The sequence below is a fragment of the Microtus oregoni genome, unplaced genomic scaffold (genome assembly GCF_018167655.1).
Source record: "Microtus oregoni isolate MIOR12 unplaced genomic scaffold, Mior012 000061F_ref0000440, whole genome shotgun sequence".
Classification (NCBI taxonomy): domain Eukaryota; kingdom Metazoa; phylum Chordata; class Mammalia; order Rodentia; family Cricetidae; genus Microtus; species Microtus oregoni.
Window position 1 is genome coordinate 7,110,403 of NW_024543871.1, and position 23,772 is coordinate 7,134,174.

At 42.7% G+C, this 23,772-nt stretch overlaps 1 pseudogene; it reads right to left on the reverse strand.

Moving 5' to 3' along the window:
* LOC121439441 overlaps positions 1 to 19,700 on the reverse strand; it is a 36,245-nt pseudogene extending 16,545 nt beyond the window's left edge.
* Between the last annotated feature and the right edge of the window lie 4,072 nt (positions 19,701 to 23,772).

Sequence of the window (23,772 nt, forward strand, 5' to 3'; positions counted from 1 at the left end):
GAAAGAATGAGTAGTGAGAAAGGGATTCCTCACTAGGAGAAGTGCCCCCGGAACAAAACTTCCAAATCAATGCTAACAGACTGGAAGTCCAACAGGACAGAGATGAGGGCATTTGAGCAGAGATGAGAAGAATACAGGCAGCAGGCAGAGTAGCCTTTATTTTCCAGAAATCCCAACACTGGGACTCTCGCTCATGAAGAATTTAAGCTACAATATTTGGGTTTTCCCACCTGTTTTAACTGTGATTACCCACAATCCTATCTGTCTTTATGAGAGCAGCATCTCAGCCTCGAGTACTCAGCAAAGTTGTCATATCTCCGGGGACAAGTTCTGTGACATACCTGGTGGGTTGGGGGTCATTTTGTTTTCCTTTGTTTTGCTTTGCTTTGTTTGAGACAGGGTTTCTCTATGGATTCCTGGCTGGCCTGGAGCTCTCTACTATGTAGACCAGCCTGGCCTAGAACTTTCAGAGGTCAGCCCGCCTCTGCCTCCCAGGGATTAAAGACCTGAGCCCCCCCCCCCCACTCACCTTTTTTTTTTAAAAAAAATGAATTTGGAAATATGTAAAGGGTTGGAAAATTTATTTGTGGATTAGGGCTTGAAATTTAAGTTTCACACACACCAGGGAATCACAGCACGTGTATGGCCATGTTGGGCATTTTACATGGATATTGGGGATTTAAACTCAGGTCTTTACGGTTGCACAGCAAATGGCCTTACACACTAAGGGGTACCATTTTGATAGCCTTTTAGGAGAAATCTTTCTTTGAGGATTTGGTTTGGTTTGGTTTGGGGGTTTTGTTTGTTGTTTTGGTTTTGGTTTGCTTTCATGTTTTTTTTAGCTTGTTGTTGGTTGTCAGAACCAATGAATAATCTCAGTGTCCCACAAAGGAACATATGAAGAAAGTGAAAATAGCTTGGCAAGGCAATTTCTTTTTGTAAAAAGGTTTGGCTAGAACTCAAGCCCAGACAGCAGGCACATTTGGACAAGATGGCTTCTGTCTTTCATCCCTGATGTGGGTGGTGACGGCATCCCATGCTAGTGCTGGGAACTCAGCTTCACGATCTGACATGGTTACCTAATTGACACAGGGAGAAGAGGAAGGTTCAGAAAATAAGAGCCCTGCCAGTCCTACTAGTTTTCGCAGAAAAAGAAATGTTTCTGCCAGTTTAGAGACAGAGTCTGGGGTAGCTCAGGCTCATCTCCTACTAGCCATGTAGCTAAGGATGACCCTGAACTCTTGATCTTCCTGCCTCTGTCTCCTAGGTGCTGGTTTCATAGGCAAGTGCCAACTTGACTGACAGGAAAAGCCTTTCTCATGATCTCAACGTCTCTTCTGGATTTTTCTTTCAATCTAGCTTATGGCAAAACCACTGAATACTGATATTAAGTAGTAAATTCTGTGAGATGTTTTCTCTAGTGTGCCTTGCTGCTTCCGGGCTAGTGTGCGCCTTGCAACCAGCCTACAGTTGATTCACTCCGACCCCAAAGTTTGAGAAATAGATACAAGGGAGAAAAAGACACAAATGAAACACCAGTGCTGAAATACAAGAGCAAATCAATTGTTTTACATTGTTAAGGTGTCAACATGAATAGGAGGGCCATTTATATAAAAAAATGATGCTGATCTTGGCATGGTGGTGCAGACCTGTAATCCCAGCCTTTGGGGGGTGGAGGCAGAAGCCTCGAGAAATCAAGGTCATCCATGGCTGTACAGTGAGTTAGCAGTCAACCTGAGACCTTGCCTCAGAACAAATAAGCAAGTAAATAAGCAGCCAGACAAGCTGATAATCCAGAGAGTTAAGTATGTTACCATACTTTATAGAGAAACACAACTGAAAGCTGCAGTAGTGTGGAGAGGACGGTACTGTCTGGAGTGAATCACTGGTGCGCACATCACCAGACCTACAGGACCAGAAGAGGCCATGGCAGATCACAGAAGTCGGAGGGAACTCCCACAAAAGACTTACTTTCCTCCTCTTCCCCGGACACACGCCAGAACCCTAGGGAAAGTGGCTGAGAAGCCGATATCTCCCCTTCTCCTCTCCCTCACAGAGTTCCAGGGGCACCCGCTACAGCTAGCGGGATCTGACAAAGTCCCCTCTCAACTCACAGAAGCTGTGCTAGCAGTTCACTGTATAAATCTGTGCTGCTCTCAGCCTTAACCAGAGAAGCATCTTTTAGGAATTGCCAGCAGTTAATTCAGAGACTCAAGGGGGTCAAAGTGCTGAGGTTAAGTGACCATTGAATGCTCAATGATAAATAGGATGTCTATAGCTTTCACCAAAGCTCAGTGAACAGGGTGGGAAAGAGGGGGTAAAGGAATGTTTAAGAGCTAGAGGATAGGGAAAGTGTCACATGACCATTGCACTCCTGAACCCACCATAGCTCCACAAGACCTGCAGAAGATTAAGCCAGTCAACATTCTAGTATACAGTGGGGGGGGGGCTGGGGGGGGGGGCTGGGGCGGGGCTAGGACCCGCCATAGCTGAGGAGCTATTGGATGTTGATAGCTGCTAGGAAAAGAAGGGTTTTGTTTTGTTTTGTTTTTTGTTTTATTGAAAATTTCCACCTCCTCCCCTCCTCCCACTTCCCTCCCCTCCCCCACTCCCCCTCCCCGTCCTCCCTCTCCAGTCCAAGTTCAGTCAGTGTTCCCTACCCTATGGGAAGTCCAAGGTCCTCCCTGCTCCCCCCAGGTCCAGAAAGGTGAGCATCCAAACAGACTAGGCTCCCGCAAAGCCCATCCATGCAGTAGAATCAAAACCCAGCGCCATTGTCCTTGGCTTCTCGGTCAGCCTCCACCGTCAGCCACATTCAGAGAGTCCGGTTTGATCCCATGCTCCATCAGTTCTGTCGAGCTGGCCTTGGTAATCTCCCATTAGATCAGTCCCGCCATCTCAGTGGGTGGACACACCCCTCGCGGTCCTGACTTCCTTGCTCGTGTTCTCCCTCCTAAAAGAAGGGTTTTTTTAAGAGGGTATGACCACTGGTAGGTTGCCCATGCGCCAATAGAAGGTCCCACAGCCGTGTGAATATGGACAGCACTCGTTGGTCTTGGTGAGTCATAAATAGAAAAGAAGAGGACATGAAGTAAGTGGGAAGGGGTGTGTTGGGTGGGTGTCCAGGAGGAGTCAGAGAGCAGAGTGGGAGAAGTATGTGATCAAACTTGTATAAATACATGAAATTGGCAATGAGTAAACAAAAATATTATTTTAAAGTATGAGATACTGAATAGATAGCAAAGATTCTACACATAGTCACCAAGAGACAAAAATGAGGGTTTCATTCACCAAATATTCATTAATTCCTAAGTAAATGGCAAACGTCATTTTCAAGAGCACAGTGGTTGAAGTTTAAATGGCCTGACTCCCTGTTTTAGTTACAAAAGACTTTTAAAATTCCAATTTAAATGCCCTCAAACTGTAAAAGAAAAAAAAAACACAGCTACGTGGTTTGCATCATTATTTTATCAGGCAAAAGTTGATTTTGTAGAAATGTGCTGGCTTTCTTGTTTCTTCTTAGCTGTCCATGGTGTTAGCAACCTCTGCAAGCCTTGGTGATGATCTCAAGTCTGACCTTTCATTGTAGGGAAATACCAAGTCAAATCCCAACCTTACATCTTTACACGTAGAATAAGCTGCGGTTCCTCTGACGTCTGGGTTTCAGCACTACAGGCCCAATTCTGGCTTGTGGCGTCTGCTGTTCTTACTTCTTTCATGGAATGGGGTTCCCTATGGCATGTTCTTTCCCCAACTTCACCTTTTTAAACTGACCAGAGGAAATGACCACTTCGTCTTCACCTACCAAATTTCAGCCACTGGCGTCTCCTTTCAAAATATGATGTACCGTTCTTCTGTATAGGCATGGGTGAAAAATTAATGTTCTCCCCTTCCAGGAGAAAAGAAACCGCACCTAGTTGTATTCCTCACTGTGCCGTCAGTGTCAAGCCAGTGTCTGCATAGTGACCAATCAATAAACATCCGCTGGATGGGTGGCTGGATGAGTGAGTGGATGGATAGACAGACTTAGCTTCTAAGCCTCCACATTTATCTAATTAGCTGTGCAGCTATCAGTTTTCTGAGACTCAGTTCTTTAAACTGTGAAATGAAATGTTGGCCTGGTTGATATCTGAGATCCTTTCTGAATTTAAAGTAAACAATTCATACAGTGTTAGTGGCAAGTGAACTTTTTAGATTAAAAATTGCGTGTGTGGATGTTCTGCCTACATATGTGTCTGTGCACCATGTGTGCCTGATGTAGGTGGAGGCCAGAAGGCATCAGATTCCCTGGAGCTGGAGTTACAAATGGTTATGAGCTGCCATGTGGGTGCTGGAAGTTGAACCCAGATCCTCTGGAGTAGCAGCAAGGGCTCTTAACCATTGTGCTGTCTCTCCAGACCTTTACATTATTTGTGTATTGGGATGTGTACTGTGTGGGGTGTGTGTGTGTATTGTGTAGACCAGTGGACCATGTGGGTTCTCAGGCTCAACAGGTACCTGTCACTGAACCATCTCGCCAGCTCTGAAAGTGAATTTCTTTAACTGAAAATGCTGTGCCTATAAACTTGAAAAGACAACCCTTTTGAAATGTCATCTTTAATCAGGTTCTGACTGTATGGTCTTGTGCAAACTGGAGTCACTGGGATGCCACAAGCGTCTGGAGTTTCCAAGTAGCCAACATGAGTTAGAAAAACTACATGCTGATAGTCTGAGAATATATTAAACTAAATAACACATGAGCACCCGGGGGCAGAGACAGGTGAATCTCTGTGAGTTCGAGACCAGCCTGGTCTACAGAGCAAGTTCCAGGACAGCCAGGGCAGTTACACAGAGAAACCCTGTTGCGAACCCTCCCCCCACAAAAAAAAATGAAAAAAAAGGAAAAAAGAAGCAATAACATTGTGTTCTTCATCTCCATACATACCTCCATCGAAATTTTCAAAGTATATGCTTAATTAGATTGAATGCAATACTAAAAATAAAATTATATCATTGGGTGATATCTAATACAGAACATTATTATGATATCAAAACTCTTTATTCTGAATTTACAAAATGGCCTTGTTTGAGCTGGGGAGATGACTCAGGGGATGATGTGCTTGCCACGCAGCATGAGGGCCTGAATTTGGATAGCTAATACCCACATACAAGCCAGGCATGGCCATGCCCACCTGTAACCTTGCTGAAATGGTAAAGTCTAGGTTGAGTCAGAGACCCTGTCTCAAAAAGCATTGTGGAGAGCACTAAAGGAAAACACCCAACACTGACCTCTGACCTACTAGAGCGCACATGCACATTTTCCAGAGTTATACTCCCTTCATTACCTGACAGTGTCAACTCTGGCTATATATCAGAATCATCTGGAGAGTTAGATGTGTATGTATGTGTGTATAACACACACACACACACACACACACACTCCAATTCATTAAAATTCAGCTAAATCTTACACTTACTTTTATTCAGAGTACATCCAATTCATAGCCAAGGTTTGCCTATTCGTGCATTTATAAAACGAAAACAGAATTCGTCTTCTCACTCCACATGCTTACGAGACCCAAGATTCAAATTCCCTACCTGTCCTCCCATCCAACATCTGGATCTGAACTAGATCCATAAATAAGAAACGAGAATTTTCATCAGGCAGCTGTGCAATCTGTTCAGCATAGTCTGGGAATGCTTGATGGCATCACAAATCTCTACGTAAATTAACTGATGTGAAGACAGCTGAACTATTATAAAAGACTTGATTATATTCCCTATCCCTTTAAGATGGATACTTTCTAATGAAGTAAATCAGCCAAAGTGCGGACCTTAAAAGCACAGTATGAAACTGTCCTTGTAAAAAGAGACTACTCTGCTGTGGAGACTAGATACGGTTTATTCCTTACAGGTCCCCTTCCAATGCCTGGGGCAGGACTAAGCTAACTAGTCCCTCATAACCATTTCTATTTCTCTTTGGCTCTCAAAAAGCTTGAGCTTCCCAGTCTCCCACTTGGCAGATTCCTGGCCAGTGGAATGTATAGCCCGAAACAGTGCTCTCTAAGTGGGGCCTGATCCACAAAAGCAAACAAACAACAAAAACTCCCTTGTAGCCCCGCACCAAGGGGACACACCTAGTCCCCGCACTTAAGGAAGTGGAGGCCAGTGGCTAAGAAGTTCAAGGCCAACCTCAACTACCAACGAGCTGGGCCTGCAGGAGACTCTGTCTCAGAAAGCAGCAAACCTCCTGTGTAAAACCCTTGCCCCTCTTTGCTCTCACATGCTGAAGATGGCAACGCTCAGCCTGCCTCACTTCCTCAACACTGTGCAGAGCAAAGCCCTTCTTCATTCCCTTCAGGTTGCTCATACGGTAAACCATATCATGGCCTAGTCAAAGAGGGACAACATTATCTCATGCCTCCGTCTTCGTAGCTCAGGCTTTGGAACAAAACACATTCCCAAATGTCCTCAGTAAAATTTGGAGTTGGTAACAATGTATTCTACTTCTTTTCTTTTCTCATTAGATAGGGCCTCAAAGCTCCCTAAGTAGCCAAGAATGACCTTGACCTTCTGGTCCTCCTGACTCCCCTTCCTGAGTGCTGGAATGACAGACTATTACCACCTTCGCAGTGATAGTTGACCAGGGCTTTCCATATGCTCAAGCACTCTACCAACTGAGGTATTCAACATAGGTGGTAGTTTTTCTTCTCCATTTTTCTTCATTTTATTTTCTTATTTAGTTTTTGTTTGGTTAGTTGCTTTGGTTTGCTTTGGAGACAGGATATCACTCTATAGCCTCTGCTGGCCTGGAGCTCACTGGGTAGATCAGGTTGGCCTCAAACTCCTGGAGATCCACCTGCCTCGGCCTTCCTAGTACTGAGATTAAAGGCGTGAGCCACCACACCCAGATCATTTTCTTTCATTTGAAAGAGAGGTGAGAGATGGAGAGGTGGCACCCTGACTTTGCATTATATTTCACCCAACAGTCATTAATCCTTGTATATTTGAATGCACAAATGAGACCAGCAGCAAGAATGCGGAAAACGCTTAAGGGCAGCAGGCTGTTCATTTGCAAGTGATTTTAGTAACAGACCCTGCCCACTTCAAAGGGGTGTGTCGGCCCAATTCCTCACAAAAGCAGATGCCAAGATGGAGTAAGACAGGCAAGGATTTGCCTGAGAGACAGGCCTGGGAGATGAAGTGGAGAGCAAGCCAGAAAGGCTAGACAGTTACCAGATCAAAATACAAACCCAAGCCTGGAAGAAGACAGGAAGGAGAAACTTGGGTGCTATTGTCCGAAGCTGCCATGGGCTCTAAGGAAGGTTTGGCAAGGCATGCTTTCTTGTCACCACCATTCTGCCATTAGTTGGGTTCTGGGGTTGGCTAATAAAGCCTCAGCTCAGATGTGGAGATGGTTTCGGGGCCCAATGGCTGAAGCCCGCAGTTTCCCTCCCCGCAGGTCTTCAAGGCTCATGTTTCTAAGCGCTGCTAAGGTTATCCGTCTTACTTATATTTCATGTTGTCCTGACAAACGTCAGCACTGGACGTGGTGAGATGCACATCTGTAACCCCAGCACTGGAGAGGCAGGGACAGGAGGATTGCCATGAGTATAAGGCCATCTGGGCTACAGAGGGAAACCCATTATCAATACACATACACAGATAATGATGATGATAATAACAATAATAATAATAAATAGACCTTAACATTTCGGAAATATAGGGCCAGAACAAACCCAGCCCAGTGATAGTTTTTTAATTAACATTTGGAGGTGTCAGGGATTGAACCCATGGCCTTGTTCAGTGTTCCCAATTAAACAGGGATTCCTTGCTGGAGGTAGTGGGTGGTAGTGCATGCCTTTAATTTCAGCACCTGAGAGGCAGAGGCAAGTGGATCTCTGTGAGTTCAAGACTAGCCTGGTCTACTGTGTGAGTTCCAAGACAGGCAGGGCTACACAGAGAAACCTTGTCTTGAAAAAAACAAAAGAAAACAAAAATAGAGACTCCTTAACTACTTAGGACTTGTATTTAGCTACTGTTCTACAGACTGGAGATTTTTTAATGGTTTAACCAAGAAGTTTGTTTCTCTTTACTGTAAGTGTGCAAGTAAACAAAATGGTGGGATGGTCCACAGGGTCCTCCTGGGTCAAGGTACTTCCTGTCTTTATATCCCTCTATTCTTAGAATATAACTACCATGTTCAAGGTCATATTATTTTCCAAAATGGTTGTTGGAGGTCCTTCGTCCAGGAAGAAAGACAAGGAGTGGTGTTAAAATAACTTTGGAGGCCCCTTAGGGGAAAACTGTCATCTCCTAACCAAAACAATGAATCTGCCTGTAGCTGGAGACTCCTGTTATCGTTCCCTCCCTCAAGAGTTAATCCAGTTGGACAGGTCAAGAACCAGGCTATGGGACCACCCCTCTGGAAGGCAGGCTCACCTTAAGTCATGCTAAAGAGATAGGTGGACTAACTATCCCTTTAATGAAAGTTTGCCTTCCCAGAATTCCAGTTCTCTGGCGCGGTCCTTAAAAGCCTACGGAGCCAGGCGATGGTGGCGCACGCCTTTAATCCCAGCACTCGGGAGGCAGAGGTAGGCGGATCTCTGTGAGTTCGAGACCAGCCTGGTCTATAGAGCTAGTTCCAGGACAGGCTCCAAAGCCACAGAGAAACCCTATCTCGAAAAACCAAAAAAAAAAAAAAGCCTACGGCTCGAGCCCACCTTTCTGAGTCCTGCCTGAGAAAGGCGGAACATTCTTCTCTTTCCTTTGGATGCTCGCCAGCTTTTTCTCCCTCTGTACAGGTTCCCTCCCCACCCTGTGAATGGCTGCCACCGTGTGGCTGACCTCCATTACCATCTTAGTTTGGACAGCATTGCTGCTTTCCCCTATTCTTCTCCAGCCTCCTCCTCCTCCTCTTCCTCGTGGCAATTGCCAAAATTCCTAGTTTCCATTCGAGTCTGTTCTTAAATTCTTCTTAGTAAGACTTAAGAACCCCAAGGGGAACCCACACACACACCTCTGCACTATCAGTACAACACACAAAAGATGTTTGCTAACTCTGCGAACCTTTGGGGGAACAGAGCTATCCCTGTAAAGTTGCAGCCTTTTTCAGCATCCAGTTCCTTTGGTGACTCCTTGCTCTATGGAAAGCTGTGAAATGCATTCATTTAGCTGTGCCTGAAAACTACCTCGACTGCTTGCAGAGAAAGGGAGAATAAATTCGAGGACTGCGTTCTTTGTCACAGGCATTTCTTGAGCTCATATTTGAAAAGGTTTTAATTAAAAGAGACTGATGAGGTTTACTTCCTGTGCTACCAAACGAATGAATATTTATGAGAACCATTGATCCAATTCAGTGGCCATCCATAAATTTGCAAATATTGTCTATTGGTTGCCTTGTGTGTCTGCCTCTTTATTTTTTACTTCCCTTTCTGGGCAAGAGTAAATTTTGCTATCTCCTCAGCCCACAAGTTTTCTTCTCTGAGAACTGCTCTCCCAACTGTTAGTCCTCAACAGTAATAGTTAAAACCACCTAAGGCATCCCTTGACCTTCAACTATTGGGTGGCAGAAGGGAAATAAGGCAATCAGAGCAAATCCTTTTCTTCTAAGACTCTCCAGCTGAGCTGAATGTAACAATACATACCTATACTATCAGAGAGGCTGTTGCAGGATGGTTGCCAAGAGTTTGGGGCCAACCTTAGCTACAGTGTGAGACCCCCATGTCAACCTGTACTACTCTCAAAAAAGAGGAGGATGAAGAGGATTTGGAGTTAGTGCCAAACCCAGTCTCTATTGCTCATTTAACCAGACATTTTTTTTTTCTGTAGTTATGTGGATCACTGCTCTCCGTGGCTATTTTCCCAAATGTAATATTCAGATCAGTGAACTAGAAAGACCATAACGAGCTGCTGTGGCTACTGGAAAGTGCCTTCCAGTGTACTTTGATGGCTATAACCTAAGTGATACGATTCCAAGCCTGTAACTTTGCAATCCTGTCCGTATGTGGCATACTGGAGTCAACATGGAATTTGCTAAGTTGATGTGTGGGTACCCCAGACCCCAGAGCAGCGAGTACATTTATGAGGGGGCATGGTACTTCCTGATGACAGAGCTACCCTACTTTTGTTTGTTGACACGGGTACTACACGTTAAAGGTGATGCTTAGAGTTGGGGGTAAAATCCGTTTGGATTATTAGACTGATTTTGAACAATTAGGCTCAACTGGTCGTCTTCGTGCACTGGTCCGGAAACTGCATGGATGAATAAGTCATGGATTCTGCCCAGGAAGTTGAATGATTTGTGGCTCTCGGACTCTAGTGTTCTATATGCATGACAAGCCCTATCTAGCAAGAAAGAGTTAAGACTTCTCGGTTGAAAGAAGATTCAGTAGTCTAGAGGCAGAGCAGGGGCAGCAGGGGCGGGGAGCCATTGATTTCTTCCAAGACAGAAACACATTCAAAGGGATTTTATCCCCTCCCGTATCTGGCTTTACCTATTCCCCTGTGTTTGTCTGCACTCGGTGTTTAAAGATAGCTCTAACAAGGAGGGGAGAGAGAAAACAAGTAATATAACTACTTTTAGGTAGTTTTCAAATCAAACGCTCAGAATTATGTCAGGTTATGAAAAGCTATAAAAATTTTAGTGCAGGTACAAGAAAGAGCAATAGTTTTTCCAAGCCTTTTCCTTTCGCTCTGGTATACCCTCCTATTAAAATAAAAACAAACAAAAATAAAGAAAAGCATTGAAGCCTCTGCTTTCTGGAACTTTCTATCAGCAGGAGGTAAGAAATCATGCAAATTGCTGAAAACAAATGGTAATGGGCAGTCATTTCTTTTATAATGGACCATTAGATTATTGTATTTGCATGTATCATTAAAATTTATTGCAAATTCTCTAATGGAATGACAATTCTGGAGATATAGCCTGCCTGATACAATTAGAATGTAGGCTTGTAGGAAAAGTTGCTGTAGATTCCCCTTGGGCAGGGAAATGTGTATCCTTTGCTATGAAACTATCAGTGAGAATAAAGAATCGATTGTGAATGCTTTTGTCCAATTTAACATTCTCCTCTCATGGAAATCGTAAGACGATTTTCACATTAGCCAGTGATTTGAAGCCTAGCATCTTTTGAAGTGAATCTCTTTGTTTAATACAAAACATGAAGTAATCAAGATCAGATACGTGAATTTTTTTTATTCTTTGATGGAAAAGGCAAATAATCCTAGGGGTGATTATCAATGAATTCTCAATACCAGTTGGTAAAGGTTGTGTGTGTGTGTGTGTGTGTGTGTGTGTGTGTGTGTGTTTACAGCTTTCGGGAATTGGTTCCTTCCTTCTACCATACAGATCCTGAGAATTGAACTCAAGCCACCAGACTTAGCCACAAATGCCTTTACCCTATGAGCCATCACACCAGCCCAGGAATTGTAGGTGCGCTCACTTGAGAGTAGTGTGTCTTCGCAGCGGAGGAGAATCAGAACTGGGCATAAGGAATAAGTTTGCTAGTGGGACTGAACCGGCTCTCTCTCTCTCTTTCATCTCTGTGTGTCTGTCTTGTCTCTTTCCTCACCTCTCTGTCTCCTTCCTGTCTCTTTGTTTGTCTCTCCCTTTCCGACTTCTCTCTCTCCCTCCTCCACCTCTCCCTCCTCCACCCCCCCTCACCAGTATCTCACTATATAGATCAGGCTAGCCTTGAATTTGCAATGATCCTTTTGCCTCTCTCTCCCAGTGCTGGGATTACAGGTTATGGGTTCCACATGTCACCGAGCCTGAGAAAAAAACTCCCTTTCTCATCAGTGCTTTGAATTATTGGTTCATCGCTCCCTATTTCCAATGAATTCTTAGACCATGAATATTGTTCCCTTCTATTCTTGAAAATAAGATAAATTTCTCTCCACTCCTTGCATTGTTATCACTTGATCCAGGGAAATTATGAAACTACATGAAAGTCAATTTCATTGTCATTCTGCATCAAGAATAATCAGGAAATACCTCCCAAAGCCTGTAATTTTATACTAATTTTTAAGTGAGCCTAAGAATATTGAAGACTTTATTTTACATTGCTATATTAGCTCCGCACATTAAGTATTATGCATATATTGTATAAAAGGCAAGAATAATAAACAGGAAAAAGAAAGCTGGATAAAAAAACAGTGCCTTTAACACGTATTTTAACTAGATGAATAATTCAAATCTGTCTCCTGGCACCAGAAATATATTCCAGAATATTTTTCAGAGATGCATCTTGGTTTATTTGATATTTCATGACACAATAAGTCTTAGAAATATTCAAATGGTTCATTAAAAGTGAAGGATGAGTAGCTTGGGGGATGCCAGAACCCCAGAAGAAAGACGTGACTTAAGAACATGTGCCGTTTCCCCCACAAAGTCAGATGTAAATATTTTTAAAGTTATATTTGAAATGCCTGTGGTGTACTATATAACAAATGAGGAAATGAAGTGTGAAATTAAGGGAGTTGCTGAGTGATCAACCAGTTTAAGTGTGTCAAATGGAATCTCCACCAAACTGATAATATAGCATTAATTACTCTGAAGAAAGCTATCCTGGAATTCATACACTTTTCAAACAATGCTGAAACATGCAAAGCTGTGTGGATCAACATTTTCTGCAGATGTTTGCCCAAATATCAGATCCAAGCAAATGAAAGAATAGGACCGTAGGCAGTGGAGGGCCTGCTTTCTGGTGCTTTTCAAACCGCCCATTTGGAAGATTCGATTTTAGTTAACAATGCAGGTCATCCTCAGCTGTTATTATCTTTATTATCATCAATTTTCAGCCATTATCCAAAGGGAGTGATTGATTCCCTCTTCTGAAGTGTATATGGATGAATTTGAATGGGAAAGATGTCTAGGCTGACTCGTGAAAAGAGGGTAATAAATGGGAGCTATGTTTTACTGTGAAAACGTGTGCATTAGCAGCAAGAACCATGTTTGTTAAGTCGCAGACACAGACAAACAATGAGTAAGATTCAAGAATAATTGTAAAGTATCCATGGCGACAATAAATGTCTTGTCAACACACATCGTTCTATTTATACCTTGGGAAGTAAGTCATCAGGTTTCTATAAATAGAGTAGAAATTCATTCATTTCCACCATAATCTTGTAAATCTCCAATTTTCACCACAATAAAGGGACTGGACTCGGTGTCAGAATATATAGAATGGGCCTTGTGTCTGGAGAAAGTGTCAACATGGTTAAAAAAGAAAGATAAAGGAGGGTGGTAATAATGGAGCTCCATAAAATCTCCAGCTGGTGATTTCGTGGGGAAGAGGGACCCCAAAAAGCTGAACAACAATATGCCACTTCTAGGACATCCACTGAATTTTAGATACAAAACAAAACGAAAATTTTGGTTGAATATATTTGGGGAGTGTTTTCTGTTTGTTTGTATGTTTGTTTGTTTGTTTGTTTGTTTAGAAAATTCAAACAGAATGAGTTACTAAACCACACAGGTGGGTCAGGCCTATAATCTCAGCAATTAGGGAGGCCAAGGCAGGCCAATCTCAAGTTTAGAGACTGCCTGGGCAACTTACTGAAACCTTGTCTCAAAATCTAAAAAAAAAAAAATTTCTAGCTGGAAAGTGATGTCACATGTTTTTAGTCCCAGCACCCAGGAGGCAGAGCTGTGAGTTTGACACCGTTCCATGATAGCCAGGACTACACGGAGAAACCTTTTCTTCCAAAACAAAAATAATTCAGAGTGGGCAAGAAAAAAGTGCATTCAATGTACCAAATTCCCGACATGCTCAGGGAATCAGAGGCATCAAGTACTTGTGAAGCCTGGATGGTAGAACCCTGAGGAATGGCCATAGAGGAGAGCAGGAATGCTCTGCTACAGATGAGGGGTTCATTGGTTACCATACTCCCAGAAGTGCTATTCCCCAGCCCCTTCTCCCTCCTGGCTCTCAAACATCTGGCAGCTATGCATTGACTTTGAGTGCAAGAAAATGACCTCTGACAGAAGCCTATGAGCTCTAACATGTGGAGGTTGGCAGTGAAAGATCCAGGCCCTATATGAAGTAACTTACCCTGAGGCCCTTCCCTTGACAATTTCACATAGATTTCACTAAATAAAGTTTTATTGAGAGCTGGATGGTGATGGTGCATGCCTTTAATCCCAGCACTCCAGGAGGCAGAGGCAGGCAAATCTCTGTGAGTTCGAGGCCAGCCTGGTCTACAAGAGCTAGTTCCAGAACTGTCTCTAAAGCTACAGAGAAACCCTGTCTCAAAAAAACAAAAACAAACAAACAAACAAAGCTTTATTGAAATTCTGTTCATAAATTTATTTAAAGGGCCCAGGAATATTTCAAACTATATCACTTAATTTTCAAATTAAACCCATCAGAATTCTATAGTTATCTCCAATTAACATTAACAAAATGAGACAAAAATGTAGAAAGGGAAACTATCTGTGAAGGGGAAGGGGACAGACAAGAGTTGGAGGGGACAAGATAGAACAATGGGAGGTAAATATGAACAAAATGCATTATGTACATGGATGAAATTATGAAAATGAATAAGGATTGCTATATCCTCTCTCCCTGCCCCAATTCTTCTGTGAACAAACTCCTGACTTTTCAGCATCCTAGGGACTTGAGCACATGGAACCAAATAAAAAGTCTTAGTTTATTTGGCAAATAGTAGAGGCTGAAATGGAAAAGGAGATTTAAGTTGGGGTGATAACAGCCAAGCTCTCTCTATGATCAGGAAATACACAAAGAAACTGTCTAGATCCCTTCAGGGGAGGTAATGGCTCCTATTGGATATCTAACAATCTCTCACCTCTTGACCTCCAGATGTAATGGAAGTAATAGCTCTACTGGTCTATTCTTGGGTACTACAGTCTCTTGTTCAGTTTCCTATAATTTCCTCCCCATCTGCAAACACTTATTGTTTTAAAAAAAACATTCTCATGAAATTACCAATTTTCACCATGCCATCCACTTCCTCCCAGAACTCTAGCCACATCTGATTCTCCACTGGCTAGAAAGTAGATGATAATGTTCAGTCACTTTTCCTTGCTGTGACAAGATACATGAGAAGACCCCTTGATGAAGGAGGGAAGGGTTTGTTTGGCTCCTGGTTTCAGAGGGTTCAGGGCTTGGGGTGACACAGAAAGGCCTGACAGAGAAGATGGAGTAGAAACGGAAGTGGAACAGAGCTGCTTCAAGGTGGCCAGTAAGTAGAGAACACAGCGGGGGCTCAAGGATAAGACACACCATTCAGAGCAGGGGCTCTCCCTAACTATCTGACTGGCTATTGGGAATCTATTCCTCATACTGGGTTGCCTTGCCCAGTCTTAATACAAGGGGAGGCGCTTAGTCCTACTGCAACATGATATGCTATGCTTTGTTGATACCCGTGGATGCCCTGCCCCTTTCTGAACAGAAACAGAGGAGGATTGGATTGGGGGTTGAAAGGGAGGTAGGGAGAGAGAATGGGAGAAGAAGGAGGGAAAATGGCAGTAGGAATGTAAAATAAGTGAATAAATTTAATTAATTAAAAAAGATATACCCTTCAAAATCATATGCCTGTTCTCCAAAACCATAACCCAGGTTCTCCAAAACCCCCACCCCAACAGTACATCTAGCTATTAAATTATCAAGGGATTAATCCCCCAGTGACCTACTTCTTCCAATTTGGCTCCACCCCTCAATAGTCTGTTCATCTTTGCTGGCAAAGTTACAGTCCTCATGATCTAATCACCTCCAACAACACCCCTAGCTGACCACTAAGTCTTTATGAGAAACACCGCATACAAACCATAACAAGCATCTTCTTCACTAATAACACATACACGCAAACCTCTAGAATCATGTTGTTTTGAGATGCTCCTCGGGTTAAGATAATTATATAAAAATTGAGGGGAAAAAAGAAAGAAATGAATCACTGGGCGATTTCACAAGCCTGAGTCAACTGCTAATAATATTTTGGTTTGAAAGCCTACAACTGAGTAAGAATTTGCCACTTCCAAAAAACAGATATCGTTTAGGAAATGATTAGTATGTGTAGATAGTGGAGGCAGTGTAGGAGAAGTGTGGGGCATAAGGATGCTTGGCGCTTCTAGCATCCTCCCACGTGCTCAGGAATGCAGCTCCCCAAAGTCCTGCCCTTCACTCAGCTGTGGTTTGAGTCTACCATCTATCTCCACCTTCAAGCAACCATTCTGAGTATTCCTTTCCACCACACACGCTGCTATGTGGGAAAGAAAATCTGCAAACAGTTTTCTTCACCATGGCAATGCTTTTAAGGATGTTTCAGTGCTCTGTTGCTCTTTCACCAATGTATTTCTCAGCCACTGATACACTGGGCAAATGCCTGCCCCTCCGTTCACTCTGGTACCAAAGCAAGCATGGTAACAGGAGATCACTTCAATGTAGCGGTGGTGAAAGCCAAACAGAAAGAAGAATGCTCAGTCTTCCAGTCCTCCTATAGAGGTGCCGGCTGGCCTTGTTTCACAATCACCTCCACAGATGTTTCTCCGTGAAATGTTCAAAAAGGCATTCGTTTTTATCCATCGCGGGTATGAGGGGAGATTTTTTTTTTAAAGTGTTTACAATGAGTACGTCCTCTTGAATGAGCGGAATGGTCCGTAGCTTAATGAACCTCGTGGCTAGACTGCACCTACTCCCTGGGAGTGGGGCGGGTGACGGGAACTTGTTCAGTCTAGGGCTCTCCCACTGGTTAACAGTACAGGTTGTTGCTAAAAGCACAGGAGCAATGGTGACATCTTGTGTTGGGTTAAAAAGTGACAGGATCTTGATTCCTCATGGGTCTCCTGGGAGCACCTCGGGTGAGCTTGGGCTACAACCCATCTGTCTCTTATCTGCTCCTTTTAGCTGTTGATCAGATAAAGAAAACAAAGTTTTTTTTTCAGATGCAGAGAAGAAGACCTGCAGGAATGATGGGAAACTCCATGTGGCATCTGACTGGTCTCAGTGCCACCTCAATGACTAGACACGTAGGAGTCCCATTCTAATTCAAAAACTCGGCCTTTGCATCATGCTGAAATACCATTAGCTCTGGACCCAACTACAGTCAAGCCAACACAACCAGAGGTAGCTGCAGAGCCATGAAAAAGGATGGTTCTGTTCTACTGCATTGGCAACTTTCCCCGTCTCATTTCTTTGCCAGCCTTTTAGACATTGCATGCATGACATGGCTGGACCCTTGGGAAGCCAGCAAGTCATGAATAATGGGGTGATGGGAGTCAGCTGCAAAGCCAAATCTCTTGTTTCTTGTGCTCTCCATCAAAGTGGTTCTTCTTAGCACTGGTCACATAGAATCATCTGAGGATCTTACAAAGGCATCAATACTATATCTGGACCAAATGCAAACCAGTAAAATTGCAATTTACAGGGGCAGAGACAGAAAGCCTTTTGAAATCCCTATCTAACTGCCTACTTCCTTCCTTCCTTCCTTCCTCCCTCCCTCCCTCCCTCCCTTCCTTCCTTTTTCCTTCCTTCCACCCTCCCTCCTTTCCTGCCTCCCTCTCTTTCTCTCTGTTTTTTGAGACAGTCTTACTTTGTAGTTCCGCTGGAATCCAGTATGTAGTCCAGGTTGGCATCTAAGCCATGGTGATCCTCTTTGTCTCAACCCCCAAGTGTTGAGATGGCAATCCAAAGCCAATACATCTAGCTGATCCTGGGTTTTGCTTTCTCGCCCTGGGAACACAGCCACTGTGCTGTGATGAAGCACTTGGCACATGAAATGGCCATGACTCTACCCTATCTGATGTCCCAATTAACAGTCAGTATCAAACACCAAAGTAATGAATGAGTGAGCCTTTGATAATTCAGATCTACAATCATCGAGTCACCCCAGCTAATGCCACAGTAGATCAAAGGCAATGCATCTCCACTATTTTTCCTGTGTTAAGGTACTGAAGGGGGCCTTCACGGCACTGGACAGTTGGAACAATTTCATCCCTGGTTTTAGATGAGGAAATGGAGACAGCGAGAACAGACGTTAAGCCATCTAAGGTAGGCAGACAGTAAGAGGCAGAAAGCAGACTAGCCTAGGCTGCATCACTAGAATGCAGCTCCTGCTCAGCCAGCAACTGAAAGCAATGGTCTATAAAACAAAAGTGCTGTAGAACTCTGAAAATGACGTGATTCCTGTGCCTTCAAACTCAGAGCATCCCAAGAGCAAGAAGGGGAGAAGGGTCTGTTCTTTCCACCACTCTGGGTTTGTTTGTTTGTTTCTTCATTTGTTTGCTTGTTTGCTTTTGTATTTTGGAAAAGGGTCTTCCTGTGTATTCCTGGCTATCCTAGATCTTAGTGTATACAGGAGGCTGGCCTTGAACTCGCAGAGATTTGCCTGCCTTGCCTCTGAATGCTGGGATTAAAGTCATGTGCCACCACTCTTTACATAAACTGAGGAAAAGCCTGGAGAAATATCTGCACATATTTTAGTGTCCATATAATTAAGGTAATACTTGCTAGAGTCTGTTTAATTTTGTACTTAATTCCTCTGGCAACGATTGTCTATTTTACCAGTAGTCTTTGAAAGAATTGATTTGAAAGACTCATTTATAAATGAAAGTACTGCATCGGGGCCCGTGAGATCGCTCAATCAGTCCAAGTCAGGAGAGAACCAATTCCTGAAAGTTGCCCTCTGACCTCCACGTACACATTGTAGCATGTATACACACACACACACACACTGAACATAATTTTAAAGATCAAGAAGTACTGCATTCTACATTGCTTTTAAATGATCTCTTTTGAGGTTATGTTGTGTTGTGTACCTTTGTGTTTAATAATTATATACCTTTAGAATTATTAAAGCACAGTTACTGAAACAGAAGCATCTTTTTCTCTCCAATGTCTAGCTTCTGCAGTCCAATCACATACTTAACGTTTGTGTGTGACAGGCATCTCAGCATCTTAAACCCTCTTCCCTAAAACATTTCCTCTACCAACAGCATTTCCCATCTCGGGGAATAGCAATAATTGCCTTCCAGTTACTGAGGCAAAGCAACTTGAGACTTTCTCAAGTCCACCCTACTCATGAAAAGACTTTGAGAACTTAATGTTGAAAATTTCCACTCTTACTTAGTACTTCGCCGGTATTGCCATGATCCAAGCACCTAGGCCCTTGTTTTGAAAACTGTAATAGCGCCTCTCTCTTGGATGTCTCCTTGCCTGAAGTTATCCCTGCCCCATACTGTCTAGTAGCCAGGATGGAGCTTTCTGTAGCCAGGATCTTGTCATGTTCTCAGCTCAAAATTCTCCAATAAATCTCCTTTTTCTTCACATACTCAGTGTCCCTTATCCCATCCCACACTTTCATGTTTCCATGGCCAGTAACACTTTTTTAAAAAAGGAAGTTGTATAAACATTTAATTTATTGATCTTTTGGGGAAATTTGACACACCATCACTGTATGCCAATGGAGCCATTAATCTTGTAGCTTGGGTGACATTAGCTGCTTTGTTTTTATGGTGCTGCTAAGGAATCAGCTTTCTGCAGAGGCCGAAGAAGATGGCCTTGGAAGAAATGGGCAAGTTCCTTCAAGATATTTCCAAACGTTCTGTTCACTCTGCCGTCTTTTTCATCATTTACAAAGTTTATCTTCATAAGATTGCTGCTAACAGGTTTGAGTTTGGATTTTTTTTTTGCCTTGAAGCCTTTTTGGCTGGCTATATGAAATACATTCCTGGACTTGTGCCCTCTTAATTTATTCTAAGTCATTGTCTTTGGTATCCTATGTGGCTACTCAAGCTCTAGGTGGGGCAATCTGAGGGTATAGGCAGTGTCACTTTTTAACATGTCATATGGTTTATATTTCATATTTCTACATCTTTAATTTGTTATATTCTTGACTAGAAGCTCCATGAGGGCACTTTCTTCCCTCGTGTACCCCAAGACCCTGTGTTATTTGTTTCATAACCGGCAAACAAATGAAAGAAAGGAAAAGTACTCTGTATCTTAAAAGCTCTGTAACCTATATGTAGGCTAGGATGGTTAATGCTCACTGTCAACCTCACAGAATCTACCTGGAATAAGGCCCTCTAGGGCCTTTATTATGTTAATTGAGGCGGTAAGACACACCGACTGTAGGTGGCACTGTTCCCTAGGCAGGGGATCCTGAACTGCACCAGAGTAGAAAAAGGAACTTGAAAACCAGCAAGTATATGTGCCTTCATTTGCTCTCTCCTGAATGAGGATGTAATAGGATCAGCTTCTTTAACTTCCTACTGCCTTGACTTCCCCCCCATGGTACCTTGAACTACAAGCTACAAATAAACCCTTCCTCCCTTAAATTTTCAGGGGAAAATTCTATTAGAGCAACAGCAAAGAAATAAGGCAGATAACACAACCCTATTCACCGCCCCCCACCCCACCCTCATGTCTACTGTGTCCCCTACCTCTGCATATAAGCATAGCTTCTGTCCAGATGTTGTCAGTCTCCTTAGTTCTGATGTGGATTCCTGCAAGTTGTCAACAGCCAAGTTTCAAATTCAAATAATTCTCAGTGAAAATGTTTGTGCTGTCCGATTCTCTTTCTCAAGTCCTTCCCTTGAGCCTCTAGATCAGTGGTTCTCAACTGCGACCCTTTAGTACAGTTCTTCATGTTATGCTGAACCCAACCATAAATTATTTCATTGCTACTTCATAACTGTAATTTTGCTACTGGTATGGATCATAATGTAAATATCTGATATACAAGATATCTGATATGTAACCCTGCAAAGGGGTGTGACCCACAGATTGAGAACCACTGCTCTAGATTGAGAGGCAAGCCATAGGAATGGCTAGATTCACATAATTTATGAGCTCATTAAGTATTACAACATTACTGCCAGAAATTGTCCAACACCTCACTTTTCACACTGGAGAGATCATATAGACTGATCCATTAAACTGAAGCAGACATGAATGACACTGTAGACGAACTGGACCCAACAGACTTGCACAGAAATTACTATCTAACAAGAGTAGAACAGAAATTCTCCTCAACTTATATTGGGGGTTACATCCTGATGTCCTCATCATAACCTGCAAATGTCACACAAGTAAACAATGCACTCAACACACCTAACTTACCGAATATCTACTTTAGCCTAGCTTGCCTTAAGTGTAATCAGACCACATTAGTCTACCATTGAGCAAATTCATCTAACTTCAAACCTGTTTTATAATAAAAGATTGACCGTTTCTTGTAACTTGCTGAATATTATACCAAGTAAAACATAATAATTATAGCCAGGCAGTGGTGGTGCATGCCTTTAATCCCAGCACTCGGGAGGCAGAGGCAGGAGGATCTCTGTGAGTTTGAGGCCAGCCTGGTCTACAAGAGCAAGTTCCAGGACAAGCTCCAAAAAATCTACAGAGAAACCCTGTCTCAAAAAAACCCAAACTAATAATAATAATAACAATAATAAAATGATTCATCTAACTTTATGCATAAGTATATGTGTGTGGTATACATGCATGCTTGGGAACACACATGGAGGGTACATGTGCACAGGCATGCAATGCATATGGAATCCCAAGGCTGATATCAGGTGTCTTCCCCAATCAGTATCTACCTTATATATTGAGAGTTTTATATAGTGAGGGTCTCCCACTGAACCTCAGACTTGTCATTTAGGCTAGTCTGGCTAGCCAGCTTGATTTCCTAGCTTCACTTCCCACAGAATGGGATTACAGGAAGACCACGCCCTCATGGCTTTAACGTGAGTTCTAGGGATCTGAACTCCAGACCTCACATCTGCAAAGCGTGGTAGTTTGAATAGGTATGGCCCCACAGACTCATGTGTTTGAATGCTTGGCCCATAAGGAGTGGCAACATTAGGAGGTGTGGCCTTGTTGGAGTAGGTGTGTCACTGTGGAGGAGGGCTTTGAGGTCTCATATGCTCAAGCTAGGCCTCATGTTCTAGTCTCCTTCTGCTGCCTGCACATCAAGACGTAGACCTCTCAGCTCCTTCTCCAGCATATGTCTGCCTGCATAACAGCCATGTTTCCTACCATGACAATAATAGACTAAACCCCTGAAACTGTAAGCCAGCCCCACTTAAATCAGTTAAATGTTTTCCTTTATAAGAGTTGTCGTGCTCATGGTGTCTCTTCACAGCAATAGAAACCCTAACTAAAACACATGGTGTGGTGGTTTGTATGAGAATGGCCCCCATAGGCTCATATATTTGATACTTTATTCCCAGTTGGTATAACTGTTTGCTAAGGATTATGAGAGGAGGCCTTGGAAGAGATATGTCACTGGGGCCAGGCTTTGAGGTTTCAAATGACTCATGTCATTCCCAGCGTTCTTCCTCCCTCTGTCTTAGGGTTGTGGATCAACATGTGAGCTCTTAGCTGTTCCTTTATTCTGTCATCATGGACTCTAATTCTCTAAAACCATAAACCAAATTAAATGCTCTCTTTTATAAGTTTCCTCGGCCATGGTGTTTTATCTCAGCGGTAGAAAACTACCAAAGATACATGGCAAGTGTTTGATCAGCTGATCCATCCTATCCAGACTACTTTGTCAAAATTTTAAAGTTAAAAAGTTCAAAACGGAACCATCACAAGTCAGGGACATCTACAGACATTTTTCTTAAGTGCACATGGAAAATTCACTGCAGTAGATGATAGAATAGGCCTTGTGGTGGTTTGGATGAGAATGAACCTCACAGACTCAGATGTTTGAATATTTAGTACTCAGCTGATGGCACTGTTTGGGTAGGTTTAGGATGTGTGACCTAGCTGGAAGAAATATATCACTAGTGGTGGTTGAGGTTTACAAAAACCTCATGATTTTCCCAATTCTCTCTCTCTCTCTCTCTCTCTCTCTCTCTCTCTCCATATATATAATTTTGCTTGTGATTCAAAATATGAGCCCTGCTATCTGCCAACATGCCTTCACTTCTCCATCTATCTTTAACTCTCTGCTCTGACACTATCAATCCAAAAAACCCTCTCTCCTATAAATTGCCTTATTCATAATATTTTGATATTTTATTCCAGTAATGGGAAAGTAATTAATACAGGCCCCACAAAACAAGTTTCAACAGATCTAAGAAGGTAGAACTCATACGGCATTTTCAGCTACAATGCCATAAAACCAGAAACCAATAACTAGAGGAGATTCTAACAAAAAGTGGAAATGAAACAATGTATTCCTGAACAACCAACTCATCAAAGCAGAAACCAAAAGGGAAATCAAGAGATATCTTGACATAAGCAAAAATGCAAACACACCAAATCCTGTGGGATGCAGAAAAGGCAGTTATAAGTTTATAACAATAAAAAAAGAAAGCTCTCCCATAACCTAACTGTGCACCCAAAAGAACCTGGGAAAAAAACTAAGTGCAAATTAAGGAGAAGGAAGAAAATAAGATCTACCATGGAAGGAAAAAAATGGAGCAGAGACCACCCCCAAAAATAGAAAAGATTAATAAAATGAAGAGGGGGGTTGAGAAGATAATATCGAATTGGCAAAGCTGCAAATAAAAAAAAGAAGAAAAGTCTTGGGAAATAAAATTGCAAATGAAAGAGAAGACAGAACACCTGACCACAGAAATATCAAGGCTTATGAGACTACTATGAACAATCATAAACTAACCAACTCACTAAGTTAGAAGAAACGGATAAATTCCTAGAGGTGTATAATCTACCAAAGCTGAACCAGAAGGACAAAAAGAATCTTAATGAATAAAATATAAGTAAGGAATTTGAATTAGTGAACATAAGCTTACCCCCAAAAGGAAGGCTCATGTCAGGCATGGTGAGGCATGCCTATAATCTCAGCACTTAAAAGGTA